The sequence below is a fragment of the Leguminivora glycinivorella genome, chromosome 14 (genome assembly GCF_023078275.1).
Source record: "Leguminivora glycinivorella isolate SPB_JAAS2020 chromosome 14, LegGlyc_1.1, whole genome shotgun sequence".
In the NCBI taxonomy this organism is placed as follows: domain Eukaryota; kingdom Metazoa; phylum Arthropoda; class Insecta; order Lepidoptera; family Tortricidae; genus Leguminivora; species Leguminivora glycinivorella.
In genome coordinates this window covers 21,137,799-21,153,888 of record NC_062984.1, presented here as the reverse complement: position 1 = coordinate 21,153,888, position 16,090 = coordinate 21,137,799, and the positions used below count along the sequence as shown (strand labels likewise).

The 16,090-nt window shown below is 38.7% G+C and overlaps 1 protein-coding gene across 3 annotated transcripts in view; it reads left to right on the top strand.

Annotated features, from left to right (window-relative positions):
• The first annotated feature begins 588 nt into the window (after positions 1–588).
• The window catches only part of LOC125233499 (brain-specific angiogenesis inhibitor 1-associated protein 2), a 473,288-nt gene continuing 457,786 nt past the window's right edge, over positions 589–16,090 (top strand). For 2 of the 3 annotated variants that reach the window (XM_048139540.1, XM_048139537.1), the window contains exon 1: positions 593–864. The gene's annotated coding sequence lies outside the window, so the exon portion shown is untranslated. Of the gene's footprint in view, positions 865–16,090 lie in introns of all 3 variants that reach the window. The other variant, XM_048139541.1, reaches the window with a different exon arrangement.

Sequence of the window (16,090 nt, the reverse complement as noted above, 5' to 3'; positions counted from 1 at the left end):
GGTTTGAAGAGATTAGTTGCGTAAGGACAGCCTTCGCGACGCGGTAGGTATTATCTACTTCAGCGGCCTATCCAATTTGCCCTGCACTCGCGTGGCTTCGGCCTCGGTCGCGTAATCCACACCGCTCGACCGGAACATATCACCTATATCCATAATCTAAGAACAAAAAACGCTCAGCGAAATTACAACACGCTCGCAGTAATCGCAGAGAACATCCAATTTCCTAAATGCTTTATTATTATTGTCCCGGATAGAGTAACTTCCAATAAAAACAACGTAATTCACCGTCCCAATAGAGCGCTCTTATAGGTCTAGTTTAGAAAGTTGGCATCTTGTCCATAGCGGTTATTCCTGCTACCGGGCAACACAAAAAGAAGGCTCTATTTAACCGGAACCAAATCGGGAAAAAGCTCTGTGTGCATCGGGGCGAAGAACTGAATTACTGTGGCGGTGCTGCAAAACAAATCTACTACGATTTACGTGAACTCGCGCGGGAATAGGAGTCTTGTAATGATCGCGGTAGGGTGTACAGAATAGGGTGCCGGCGAGAGAGAGGCGAGCGTACCCTGTGTATCGCGGGAAGTGTTATCACAGTCGGTGTTCAGCGTTCGGGCGCGGCAGCGGGGTGGCTCGCTCGTCGGCGGAAGTTTGCCGGAGATCGCGCGTTTTCCATTTCTCTACTATCCTTCGTCGTGACTCGAAAGTGAAACTGTTTGACGTGATTATTGTGTTGAACTCGTGGATTCTGTGGACTTGAAAGTGTTTCATTGAAAACTTTTCGGACTCGATATCAGCGTGGTTTTGCATAAAAACTGCGTCTTGATTATTGAATCCAACAACATCAGCAGCGGCACTATAAAAACGGTAAGTGCCGGTGCCGGTCATTTATTTTTTGCACTTGACGGTCTGCGAACTTGAATTAAATTAAATTATCGTGTTCTGGTGTAAATATAATAGTTGTTAAAGTTATTTATAGTTGTTAGTTAGTTGTATAAGTTATTATTTGTTGACGACCGGTCTGGCGTAGTTGGTAGTGACCCTGCCTGCTAAGCCGCGGTCCCGGGTTCGAATCCCGGTAAGGGCATTTACTTGTGTGATGAGCACAGATATTTGTTCCTGAGTCATGGATGAGTTCTATGTATATAAGTATGTATTGATCTATATAAGTATGTATATCGTCGCCTAGCACCCATAGTACAAGCTTTGCTTAGTTTGGGGCTAGGTAGGTCTGTGTAAGGTGTCCCCCAATAATAAAAAAAAAATCTTCACGTTTTTTTACCTTTCGTTGGTGGTTCTCTATAAAAATCTAAGATTCCAGCCTAGATTTCCTGTAAGGAAATGAATTCAAGGTGACTAAAAATATACAGACATAAATAACTACTACACAAAAAATTTAAACCTGCACGTCCCACTTCTGGACACAGGTTTTGCTAGCCCAATACAGTTTGTGGACCTTACACCTTTGAATATTTTTGCGGATAACTGCAGGTTTCTCAAAATTTTCCGTCGCCGAAAAACTAGTAATTAGGTTTAGAAAAAACACTTAGCTTGATGGAAACTCCATGTCAACACTGCTGTAGCGTTACTCTGTAAATCTGGATCACACATTAATGTGTAAGTATGCTACTAGGTATCCCGTACTCGACGTTAAGTAATGGATAAGTTAAGTTAACAAAGACTACATTGTTAGCGCCGTAACCACGTAACAAGTTGGAAACTAAGGTACGGTTTTAAATAAATTTGTCTACGTTGTTAGCTGAAGTGGTTTAGAAGCTCCTAAGATGATCCCAAGTAAATAGTATCGAGTTTTAGCCCGGAAGGGGGTTATGTGATTGGTCAATTTTGGATCAGGGTCATTTGAATACGAGAACTCGCATGTGAGTTTTATGACATTGCGGTATTTGCTGCAACTATAGTTCATAAGTTTAATAGTTATTTGTTATACAAGGGGGCAAAGTTGTATTTTAACACACGAATTGAAAAAAGTAGTGGAAATACATTTGCACCACGAGCGAAGCGAGTGGTTCGAGAATGTAACACAGTTTTTTAACACACGAGAAGTAAAATACATTTGCACCCGAGTTTAACACAAAACTTTTTCCCTCACTATAGCGAGGAGACTACAACGCAAAAAATGCGTTTATCACTGCTTCCAGTAGTTCCACAGGTGGTAAATCATCTTTATTACTAGATTCACCTACTTTTAGCAATTTTAAAGCAGTTAATTTGACTTTATTCAAGGTCAAATTACTTTACCCACTAGTGGATAAAATGCGTTTTTACCCGCTGGTATTAAAGGACAAAACACGTGTTTCCGAGCTAGTGAGGGGAAAAAGTACTTTAAGTATTAATAGTCTCTTTGGTTTACTGCGAGTATTTTCATCCATCAGCCTTAGAACTGCAAAAAAATGTAGTAGTACAAGGACCATAGTTGTTGGGTTTTACTCCATTTGCTGAATTGTATTGTAACTTCAACAGTGCGCAGCGTTAGATACTAATCGCATGCTAGTGCACACGCGTCTAAATCGGCCCTTACCGTGATGGGGCATTGAATCATTTTGGGACTGCAATAGGCTAGTTCCCGCCTAGTCAAATCAGGTTCTTCTTAAGAACTGTCAAAATGATTTGCTAATATGGAATTACTATGAAATACTGAGGAGTGACGTCACGGTCAATTCATTTACTTTACATCTTTCTCTTTGACTTATTAAATAGAAATTATGTTTAAACATAACTACTGTCCATATATTTCTTCTAAATTTGTGTTGTCTTATTTCGTGCACTGCATAGAATACTTTATTTTAAATATAGGAAACTAGCCTTATTCTATCTGAACCCGTAGATTATAAACCCGCCAAGTACCTTCCTAGGTGTCCGTATCAATTGGCAACCCCTTACCCGTGAAACTTGAAAAGGTAAAATGGGAAAGTTCACCTCTGTGGGCAAGAAAAATGAGAAATGATATTTTTATTGATAAAATTATAAGTAAATTATAAGTAATTATACATGTCACACAACGTAATAAATTATACTTATAAAAATTGCTCAACTGAGCCACCGAGCCTTTCCGAAAGCGATACAAAATCCATATTTTCTAGCTGGAGCGGAGAATTTGTAAACCATCTTAAAATATTTAAATTTGCGTTATACAACGACAATTATTGACGGCTCAAGGGGCTGTATTGGATGATTAATGGCAATATTTTGTTTGTGTACATTTTAATTGAATTCTAATAATCCATTAGACGATCAACTCTCACCAGGGACTGAATATCCTTACTTATTTTACTTACGTTACGGCATAGTGTTGTTATTAATTACTAACTTTTGCCTGCGGTCATAAATTAAATATAACAAGATCATGCGACCGCCTACGAACGCGCTTACACTCCACCACACATAGATGGCGCCACAAAAAAATGCCTTGTTGCCACCGATTATTTGTAGATTGGCATTAAGTGTCAATTCCGAGCCGTAAATCTATGTCAAAAGTGACACTTAACGCCATCTACAAGTATAATCGAAAGCTACAAGACATTTTTTTGTGGCGCCATCTATGTGTAAGCGCGTTCGTAGGCGGTCATTTTAATGTATGGGATGGTATGATCTTGTTATATTTAATTTATGCTGCGGTTTAGCTCGGCTCGCGGTAAATTCGAAAACCGGCCAAGAGCGTGTCGGGCCACGCTCAGTGTAGCGTTCCGTAGTTTTCCGTATTTTTCTCAAAAATTACTGAACCTATCAAGTTCAAAACAATTTTCCTAGAAAGTCTTTATAAAGTTCTACTTTTGCGATTTTTTTCATATTTTTTAAAAATATGGTTCAAAAGTTAGAGGGGGGGGGACGCACTTTTTTTTCCTTTAGGAGCGATTATTTCCGAAAATATTAATATTATCAAAAAACGATCTTAGTAAACCCTTATTCATTTTTAAATACCTATCCAACAATATATCACAAGTTGAGGTTGAAATGAAAAAAAAATATCAGCCCCCACTTTACATGTAGGGGGGTACCCTAATAAAACATCTTTTTCCATTTTTTATTTTTGCACTTTGTTGGCGTGATTGATATACATATTGGTACCAAATTTCAGCTTTCTAGTGCTTACGGTTACTGAGATTATCCGCGGACGGACGGACGGACGGACAGACAGACATGGCGAAACTATAAGGGTTCCTAGTTGACTACGGAACCCTAAAAATGTGGAATGCTCCATACAAACTTCCACTCCCCATTTTAGGGAAGTGGGGGGTCAGGAAGAGACAAAAAGTAGCCTATGTCACTCTCCATCCCTTCAACTATCTTCACTTAAAAAATCACGTCAAATCATCGCTCCGTTTTGCCGTAAAAGACGACTCTTTTCCATTTATAATATTAGTATAGATAATATCATCTATATGAGGATCTAGAGTCAGACCAAGTTAAATTAGCGTTCCATCTGTGCCGCAAGGGTTTAAAAAACGTCATAATTTCATGGATTTTGACGTTTCACATATCATTTGCATTGGCGGGGCTGTCAAAACGCTGCCGAATTGGCTCTAGAATTTTTATGTTTTCGATATTTTAATTAGTTTAATTACATTGCAACATATAAAATGCAATTTGTACAAGGAGATCCCAAATGTATCTAAGTATATGCTAGTCTGTAAGGCATGGCGCAAGGTTATACTGAGTCACGATTATAATACTTGCCAATCCAGTGGTATTTATACTAGAGTTCTGATACTGCCTTGAACATATATAGTAGGTACATGCAATGCACTTCCATATTGCAATATTACTTTGGTTTTCAATACCAAATATACCTATAATTCCGTATAAACGGAAAAAGCCTAAGAAAAAAATGTAGGTACTTCGGAACTATCAAGACAAATAAATAGTCAACTAGACGGCTAGATGGCGCTAATATTTGATAAGTTTTTAGAGCGGTTTTTTTTATTATTATTTATTTAACAAATAAGTACATTATTACACACTTAATGTTTCTCGCCAAACTGTCTTGCAGTTTGCTGACGATTTACAAGCGCTCCTGCGTCATTTTAAATTGTCTACAAGCGTTTGAGTACAAACTACTAAAAACAGCCATTGAACCTTACAAAACTGCCTAAACTTAGCAAAAAATCCGGCAAACTCCAACAATTTGCGCCTCCAAAGGCTAATGGGTCCATTTTACCGGAATTTAATTATGGCCGCCGTAATTTTTCTCACATTTTTACTCGGATTCTTCATTAAATTAGCGCTGCGCCGTAAATTATAGGAGCTCAACAAGGACAATCGAATGAAATATACGGTATTACATTTGCTACAATCTATATTTGATTTAACCAAACCACAATATTAAAATTTTGAAAAAAAAAACCCCGACATAGTGGACCGATTTTCATGAAACATGGCTAAGAACACTCTCGACTAATTCAGCTTTCAAACAAAAAAAAAACTAAATCTAAATCGATTTATCCGTTCGGGAGCTACGATGCCACAGACAGACACACACTCAGACAGAGAAACAGACAGACAGACAGACACGTCAAACTTATGAAACTTATAACACCCCGTCGTTTTGCGTCGGGGGTTAAAAATGTACACGATTCTTATTTCAGTTACAAGATACCTACTAAAATTTTGATATGATCGAACATTATTCAATTTAGTGCTCCGACATATCAAGTCACAAACGTCATAATGACAATTTAAAATTTAATTAATAATATAATAAAACAACAAAACCCTATTTAAATCATCAAATAATAAAACCTAAATTAAAAAAAAAACACTAACTGTTAGTTGATTTTTATTAGTAAATTGTACAACGTGTTTTATATATTTTGTCGCTCTTCCGTAGTTTGTTAGCCTATTCCCCCAACAAACCTTGCAATCTAAAATCAAGAACAAAATTGCACACCATAAAAATATTGTTATTTAAAGTTATGAATGCAAATTGCCTTTTCAGCCAGTATACGTACTTAAGCTTATAATGGGGGCGCCTCGATTTAGTATTCATAAGGAAGGGAAGTGAAAAATGTAATATCGCGACTGCAGTGCCACTGGGTGATTTATACTGGCTACTTCCACACCTGGGGTTGGGCCGTAATCGTTTTGTTTATTGAGATATAAGTAAGCAGTCTTTTAGAATTGTTTTTCTATAAAATCGGTATATACTGGCCCGAGAAAATATCCAATGTCAAGCTGTGGTGACTCTGCATCAAGCGCCGGAAATGGAGTTGGATTGGGCACACACTCCGCAGGGGTCCTGATCATATACCGAGGCAAGTCCGAAGCCTTAGACAGAGGAACTTCGAGCCCCAACGCCCTCTGCCCCATCTAGGGGACATAATAGGACCAGGGATCGTTACCGGTATTCTTACTACCGGTTCTAAATAAGGTATAACCGGAAAGAGAAAAAGTTGCCGTTCGAAGCAAACTTGGCGACGGACTATTATTGCAGAGGCTATAAGGCCAATAAATACTTCGAGCGAATTGAAGCACGAAGCTAAAGACCGATCGAGGTGGCGGCGCACTGTGGACGCCCTCTGCCCCACCTAGGGGACATAGGACCAGGGATCGTTACCGGTATTCTTACTACCGGTTCTAAATAAGGTATAACCGGTTATCATTGCATTTCGGTAATTATATCACTAAATATTCTAATTAACGGTAAAATCAAAACTGGTATCCAAATGCAATAGCGGTTTCTACTAAAACAACATTACCTCTACATATTTGATAAAAATACCAATAAAACCATTACCGGTAATACACCTGTCAGTATCCAAATAAGCACATTTTCTTATTATAAATTATTGCCTGTGTGGTGACGGGTTAAGAATTTCACCACTCTTTTCTTCCCGTGGGTGTCGTAGAAGGCGACTATGGGATATGGGTTAAATTGTGGTGTAGGCGAGAGGCTGGCAACCTTTCACTGCAATGCCACAGTTTCGTTTTCTTTTATTTGCCAAGAGTGGCCCTGAAGCTTTAGTGGTTTCATGTGCTCTGCCTACCCCTTTATGGGATACAGGCGTGATTGTATGTATTGTATGTATGTATGTATAAATTATGACATCACCGAAAAGAGTATACCGTTCATTTTAATCGTGACTCGTGACGTTATTGATGTGTCATTTGTACTTTCGACTAGGTAAAATAGAACATTAATTCTATAAGACAAAATCCTGGTAGAGGAAAGAATGATCTAAAGCGAAATCCTGGGACCTGTCAAGAGAGATGACGGCACGCTGGAATGTCGAAATAGAGGAATTAGTGGGCGAAGCGAATATCATCGGAGTAACTAAATCTCACAGACTTCGCTGGTTCACCTGCTAAGAATCGGAGAGGATCGGGTTGCTAAGAGGGCATATCCGGGAAGACCAACTGGTGGCCGCCCTGTGGGTCGGCCCAGAAACTGTTGGGGAGATAGTGCGATGGCGGATCTGCGTCAGCTACAAACCGATAATTGGCAGGAAGCTGCGCAGGATTGGGCTTCGTCAGCTACAAGCTGCCGATTGGCAGGAAGCAGCGCAGGACCGGGATAAGTTGTGTGTGTCGTTTTGGAGGCAGAGATTCTTATGAATTAGTAATTGAAACGGTTACTACGGTTGTGCTGGCCGGTTATCAGCTTGAAAGGTTTGTAGTTTCCACCGCAAAAAGCTTATCCGCGAGACAAGCACTGTGTAAATTGCGGAAAAAAGTCAAAATACCTAATATGATTGAGCTATGTATGAATAGCAAATATATTTATGAAAAGAAGATTTATTTCAATATGATGTGTGCATTCAAGTTAAAAATGTAATATCGCGATTGCAGTGCCACTGGGTGATTTATGTCGTCTACATACACACATGGGGTTGGGCCCTTAATCGTTTCGACTCGTACTTCATTTTAGATCAAATAGACGTTCTACCTAGAGCGAATGTCGTTTTGGGTAGGTTACATGATCTTGGCAGAACACATAGCCAGAATGAGGAACAACAAATGGACAAAGATTGCAACATACTGGAACCCAAAAATTGGCAAGAGAAAGAAGGGGAAACCCAAAACGAGATGGGAAAAAGACATCACTGTGGTTACACAGTTGTTGTAATGTTATGACATAATATGAATTACATATATATATTTCATGAGGTCGGTAGGAAATAAAGAATTTAATGCATGTGAGTGTGTTTAGTAAAACTTCCCACTTTGTCGCTTACCAGAAAAACGAAAATAAATTTTCTTGTATCTTTAAGAAGCTTTTTTTAGTGATCTTTATGTCTGGCTAAGACTCAGATGTGTAGCTAAACTTAATCTTGAAATTGCTTAACTTACTAAAAATCTTATCGATATCGGCCCCGTGGAAGTGTCGTCTATATCCAGCTTAGCACTGAAACATTGTTGAAAGACGGTGCTCTGCATTCGATATTTATTCCATTGTTACTCAGTGCCTGGAGTCACGTGCAAGTTAACTGAGACTACTTAGTTTCATGACGTATAAAACATGAAGGGAATGTTTACTTTGTCTATAAGACCCGAGTTTCATTAATTATTGTTAATATAGATAGATTGATAGATTATCTTTATACTTCTCTTGTACCTCTTCTTATTTCTAGGCGTTTTATGTAGAAATAATTATATGGGTCGTTTCCTTGGTTTACAAGAAGAAAAGGTTGTTGTTTGACTGCTCATCTCATACTAATATTAATACCTATCCCGAATAAGTGAAAGATTCTAAAATTAAAAAATGGTATCTTGAGCGTTGTTCGAGTGTTAAGTTAAGGGAAAAAGTTTGAACTTTTAGGCCCGTAGTGAATAAAACTATTTTCACCACACCAACGCGTGGAAAATATTAACTGTAATAGACAAGAAATCAATAGTCATACTAAAATAACTTGACTAACTATGAACTTATAAATAAAACTATAACTAAACTAAAACTACCTATAAAATAAAACCCTACAAATAAAAAATTGTTTCTAAATCTGAGCCGACCGGTAGGGTGCCCAGGAGGCTGGCAGCATTGCCGCACTGAACGGCAATAAAATGGCAATGCCGATGCGCTGGGCATGGTAAGCCCCAGCCCTCCGGTCACCCGACGCGTCTATAAGACGTTTAGCCAGCTCAAATACAAATTAATGTAATGTAATTAAGAAATCAATACTTTAATCAAACCAAATAAAACATGCATTAAACATAAGTATAATATGAAGTAAAAAAATGTACCAATCCTCACGGGGTAAGTAAGACATTCTTTGTAAAAATGACCTAACAAATGTCCTTTATTGGAAACAGATTTAAAAAAAAATAGGCGAGATGACTAAAAAAACTTATTAGTCCGTCAGTTAGATTATCAAATTTTAGACACGTACTTTTTCTTTTTTCTCGTAAACGATAAATGACTACGGTACAGTGCGTTGAAGTTTCGCGTGACGTCACGCCTAGGTACAATTTTTACTTAGAAGTAACGTCACAAGCCCCCACTCCGGAACTTTGATGCTCTATATCTTTGTATTTTTTCATTGATTAGAAAAAGCGAAAATATGTGTTCAGTACTTTATGCCATTTTTTTTATGTAGTCGTCATCCCTATTCCACCGATTGAATAATGAAACCGTTTCAAACAACCCGACCAGTCTATTGACAACTGTTTAGTATGCCGTGTCGTGTGTACGTGCCTTATCGACGAGCCGGATCGCTAGTCGGATCGATACAAATAAATTAAACGTTTAAGAGACGAGATAAGGCGAGGTGTGCTTGCGATCGACGGAATTCTCTCATTATGTTTTGAGTTTATCCGTAAAATAATAAAATAAAGCGGGTATTTTTCAAGTTACATTGAGAAATGTGATCTGAAAACATTGTCTGCCGGATACTTGAGCGTACTTTTTTTTAAACTACGTCGGTCAAAAAGCGGTCACCGTAACCTATGGACGCCTGTAACTCAACGAGTGTCACATGCGCGTTGCCGACCCGTTAGAAGCTTGTACACTCCCTTTTGTACTGCAGGATTTTAGATGAAATATGACGCACTAATCTTCTTCTTCTTTCTCCTCGCCACTTCCCGCTACTTGGGGTCGGCTTTCTTAATCTTGAGGCCCCACTTGCTCCGCTCTTAATCTTGAGGCCCCACTTGCTCCGCTCTTAATCGTGAGGCCCCACTTGCTCCGCTGATAAGCGTCGTCGTGGGCTAGGCCGAGCTCTGTCATATCTCTCTGAACATTCGTCATCCAAGTTGTTTTCGGCCTGCCTCTTCCTCTTCAATCCTCCCTCTTCCCCGAGAGTCATATATGACACACTAATCAAGTAAATCATTGTATCTAAATAATAAAAATATTATTATATTTGTCTATAAAAAAGTACATACGTAAATGCTAACCTATTATAGCGTATTTGCAGTCTAAAATTAAATGTTATTTAAATTCTTATTTTATTCTTATAATCGGATCTGCTTTTGCAAGACCATAATAACAAGCGACATCGACATTTCAACATTACTGTAGAATTGCGTTTAAAAAGTAAATACACTAACAAAGACCGGACCTGTTATTTAATAGTGTATTTTAATCTTGACTTTGTATATTGTATCGTAATGCAATGGAAACATTCACTTTTTGCGTGAAATAACTTAAGGTCAGTATGGCGCATAAAATAATAGGTAAGTACAGTCAGCGCCAAAGGTAGCAGATGAAACAATGCACCAAATGTATCTGAAATCCTGAATAACAAAAATCAAAAAGGTAATCACTGTCTATATCCCGGTCAATATAAGTCTAATCCTGAATAACTGTTCTATATATAGATAAATCTGTACAACCTGAACGAAATGAACCCCTTTGCCCACTAGTGTAGGCAAAAGCACCATCTGTACTGAAATAGTACAATACATTACGATATAAGTACATAAAACCGGCCAAGAGCGTGTCGGGCCACGCTCAGTGTAGGGTTCCGTAGTTTTCCGTATTTTTCTCAAAAACTACTGAACCTATCAAGTTCAAAACAATTTTCCTAGAAAGTCTTTATAAAGTTCTACTTTTGTGAATTTTTTCATATTTTTTAAACATGTGGTTCAAAAGTTAGAGGGGGGGGGACGCACTTTTTTTTCCTTTAGGAGCGATTATTTCCGAAAATATTAATATTATGAAAAAACGATCTTAGTAAACCCTTATTCATTTTTAAATACCTATCCAACAATATATCACACGTTGGGGTTGGAATGAAAAAAAATATCAGCCCCCCATTTACATGTAAGGGGGGTACCCTAATAAAACATTTTTTTCCATTTTTTATTTTTGCACTTTGTTGGCGTGATTGATATACATATTGTTACCAAATTTCAGCTTTCTAGTGCTAACGGTTACTGAGATTATCCGCGGACGGACGGACGGACGGACGGACGGACGGACGGACGGACAGACGGACGGACGGACGGACGGACGGACGGACGGACAGACAGACATGGCGAAACTATAAGGGTTCCTAGTTGACTACGGAACCCTAAAAAGGAAGTTCGAAACGAGTGGCGATAAGTTAAAACACGACCGAAGGGAGTGTTTTAAATCTACACGAGTTACGAATTTCCTTTTCGCACTTGTATCGTAATGTACTCTTCTCGGCCTGGTAATTTTTTTAATCCAAGTATTTTCTTAAAACCCGTTGACTTAATTTGAATAACGAGTAAATCGAGTTCACGGTAACAACGTTAAATGTTACGTTCAACGGCCGTGCATGGAACGTAATGATGTTCTTATCGCCATCTTGAGATAATTCTCACAACGCATTAAAATATATGCCAGGTTGTTAGGAATCCGCTTTAAAAAGGTGCGACTTCACTCGCGTCAAATTCGAAAATTGCGGAATAATCCATACAAACTCCCCCCCAGTTTAGGAAAGTTGTGTTTTAGAAAGAGACAAAAAGTAGCCTATGTCACTCTCCCTCCACCCCTTCAGTCGCTTCGTTTTGCCGTGAAAGACGGACACACAGCCACACACACTGTCCCATTTAAAATACACATTAGTATGGATTTTTAAATTATCATATATTAGGTAGATCGAGTAGTAGAGTTACTTTCAAGTGGCTTTGTAGTAGTCAAAAAATATTAATAAATGAAATTGTTACGATTGAAAAGTTCTAAACTTTACACTATTATAAATGTCTGGATAGGTCATGTCTTACGAAGACCAAACAACCACCTGTCCAAGCAAGGGTTGACTTGGAGTATTCCCGGATCAAGGGGAGAGGTCGCCCGCGGACTACCTGGAGGCGCACGGTGGAAAAGGAGGCTGGCTCAGTGGGCCTCGGCTGAGCGCGCCTGGAGGAGGCCGCATCGGACCGGGAACAGTGGAAATCCTTCCTGAGAGCCCTATGCCCCTGATGAGGGACAACAGGATAAAATCATCATCTACATCATCATCATTATAAATGTAAATCCACAGAACTTTATTTATATAGAAGAAACAAGTCTATATGTATAGGGGCCGAGCGTGTCAAATCTTGTACTGAAGTTGTTTCTTGCCTGTAATTTTAAATATGTCTCAGGCTCTTGATTGTTCATAATTTTTGTGTTGTTGCAATTGAATATCACGTAACGAGGCATTTTTTATGTTTTGATTGACTTCAACTTACAAAAATTGACGCCCGAAAGCTGCGAGTAAAGACGGACAACTCAGTGGATTTCACTGAGTTCATTTGACACGCTAAGTAGATACGTTTGCTTGATCTATGGTATATATGACATCTGTGTGTAAATCCAATAACATGTTTTGTTCTCTGCAAATATTTAGGATCATATTCAATAACATAAACTTAAATATAAATTTACTATATGAACATTTAGTATGAACGGAACCATACTAAGACCCCGCTTAACGCACTAAAAGTTCACATTATTATCATTATCACGTTGCAGTTATTAATAATAATAATCCAGTTATTACGAGTGAGGAAACTGCTCACAACTTCATCGCGTGAAGATGGTCCATTTCGATTAAATTAAGGCGCAGTGGGTTCAGTTGGCATTTTATAAAAATACGCATCGCTTTTTAAATTTCGGTTGCTAATAAGTTTTTCTGCAAAATTTTATTTTTGTCTGTCTGTTTTTGTCTGTCTGTGGCATCGTAGCTCCCAAACGGATGAACCGATTTCGATTTAGTTTTTTTTTGTTTGAAAGCTGAGTAAGTCGGGAGTGTTCTTAGCCATATTTCATAAAAATCGGTCCACAATGTCGCGGTCGGGGGTTTTTTCATTGTGGTTAGGTTATTTCCAGACAATCTTAAGAAATTCTTAAACCAACACCTCACAGGGCCTTAAATTGAAACCCGTTCGCGTTCGGTCAATCAAACTTGCATCCAAATTCGTAATGTGAATCTCTGTTATGTTTTTTGCTCATTCCGTTTTTGCTGAGCCCCTCTGTGCGAAGTAATGAGCTATTCAGGTGCTATCGATCTCTGTATCGAATTAAATTGAGACTAGATTGTATCACACCGGTCAATATATGAGATAAAAAACCGGTCAAGTGCGAGTCGGACTCGCGGACGAAGTTGTACTGGAGCCACATTTAAATATTTATTTTATATTCTCTTGCTCTTGCATCATGTGTGAACATTTCAAATGTCCGACTCTAAGAGTGTCCGAGTGGTTCAGGCATTCGCCCGGTAAGCGGAGTACGCTGGTTCGATTCCAGCTCGGAACACTGGAGGCCTTGGTCACTTTTTCTTTGTATATGACATGAAGTGATAATCAATGACGCTAGGCTACATGGCGATTGAAATGTAGTCTGGCTCTGTCACACCACTATAGAAGAGCAACAGGGACAGCTAGCTACGATACGCTTCCGAAGCGCAAGCGATTGTGACGTTGGCTATTAGGAATAAGGTCCCTTTGGGTACGGAACCCTAAAAATACCGCTTTCATTACAGTATGATCCGACAGTTACATGAAGTATACAAGGCAGCTTGTGGTCACCACACATTGTGATCTTGCTTCATTTGTGTTGCTTACTTTTATAACCCCCGACGCAAAAACGACGAGGTGTTATACGTTTGACGTGTCTGTCTGTGGCATCGTAGCTCCCGAACGGATGAACCGATTTAGATTTAGTTTTTTTTTGTTTGAAAGCTGAAAGTCGAAAGTGTTCTTAGCCATATTTCGTCGCGGTCGGGGTTATTTCAAAATTTTAATTTTGTGGTTATTACAATAGTCTCCAAAAATAGGTAAGTATAACAAGCATTATTTGTTACCTAACAAAAACAAGAGGTTTTAAACATTTACCACGGTAGGTAACACGGAAACCGTCATTCCGTTGTTAGTAGCGGATATGGATTTGATAGCGATCATTTTCGTCATCACGTCCAACACGTTTACCGATATGGTTATTATTTATGAGCGACTTTTTTTGTTCACTGTTTTTAAAATCAACTGCAGAGTCACTGCGTTCGTAATTCAACTGACAAATGATGACGAATGATGAGCTACAAATGTCTTAGATATTTTTTTTTTTTATTGTCCTAAGGACTCATTAAATTTTTTTCGTTATACAATTTTTAAATGGCTGTAGTTTTTTTATTAGACACAGATGTTTGAAATTAGTTTTATGGTGTACGAAAAACATTGTAGAATACGAAATAAAACAAAAAAAATGATACCTCTTCAATAACAAAATTACGATTTAACACATTGTACAATACAAATTAAAACATTATTTATTATTTATAATGTTAATTAATCGCGTTACGTCTTTAAATTTAATAAGAGTACGATTATCGATTTAGTCCGAAACTTTGGAGTTTTCATCAAGAAATCTTAAAACTTAAATTTCAAAATACTCAACTAATAAAATTTTGTCTAAGACGTGTATAGCTAAGAATGTTCTCAATGGCCTAGACTGTCGCCGACTTTCGGCTTTGCATCCGGTCACCAAACACCCTGTATACAGTAATTAAAACACACATCGCCCATTCTGGCACAGCAATGTGCTAGGGCAGAAGTTAGACCCTTTGACTGAATGCCTTTGTGCCCGGGAGGGGTCAGTAATGTATTCGGCATCGGAACTGAGATGGAACTGATAACGCGCACACACAGACACCGTAGCGGTACGATTAACGACGAAAATGAAAAAAAAAAAGTGCGTAGTCCCTCCGCGCTGAAGAAGTCAAACTTCGTAGTGTTGTTTTTTTTTGGCAACACATATCGTTGAACGTTAAACGCTATCAGTTGGATTGGAAGGTTCATTAGAAGTTTCACTTCAATATGATAGCCTGTTAAATTTAAATGGCTTCGAGTGTTTGTAAACCGCGGTAGCTTGATTTCGTGATAGGTTTGGAGAAACCCTGGCTGTCAACTTAACAATCAGTAGAGAATTCGCAGTTGCCAAAATCTTCTTTGTCGTATCCTTAAGGCTGAGGGACGTGACGAATGTGGACACTCTTCATCAGTTGTCTCCACGCCACTCGATCCTGGGCCCGGTGCATGCTGGCCTGCAATGTGGTCTTTGTCACAGACGTTATTCTGTCTGCCCAACGTGTGCCCATGCGTCCACTTCTTCGCTTCCTTGCCATGTGTCCCGTGATTGTGAGCTTCCCTGGACTATCTGCTGCTAACAAAATAAGCAAGTACATAGCTACAGTTCTCACTGTTTCATTAATGTTTTCACCGTTAATTCGTGTTGTCAAAAGCGCCCGCGCAGAAGCGACGCTAATCACACCGCAGTGTTAATGGTCGTATGATTATGACATAACGGTGTAAGCCGCCGGGGTGTTATTAGCCTCGTCGTCTTTGGGTCAATATCACGGGTGTTTTAACTTTTGGACAAATGTGTTGTCGACACGTGTAATTTAAAAACAGTTTTGGTGCTAAAGCATTAAAACACTCTAGATATAGAGTTTTGAATGATTCACGGTTATTTTCAGTAGACTTATATTCAGTTTTCTGTGATCATTACGAGTAAGTATGCATACAGCTGCGTCGAAATATCGGGAGCTCGATAAAAATCAAAAAAGTAATCACGGTCTATATTCCGGTCAATATAAGCACTAGATAAAGTATTAAAATCATATGGTCCATGGCACATCTACTGAAGTGCAGGTTGCGGAAACTTTAAAAAAATGAAAGTTCTTGAAAATTTCAT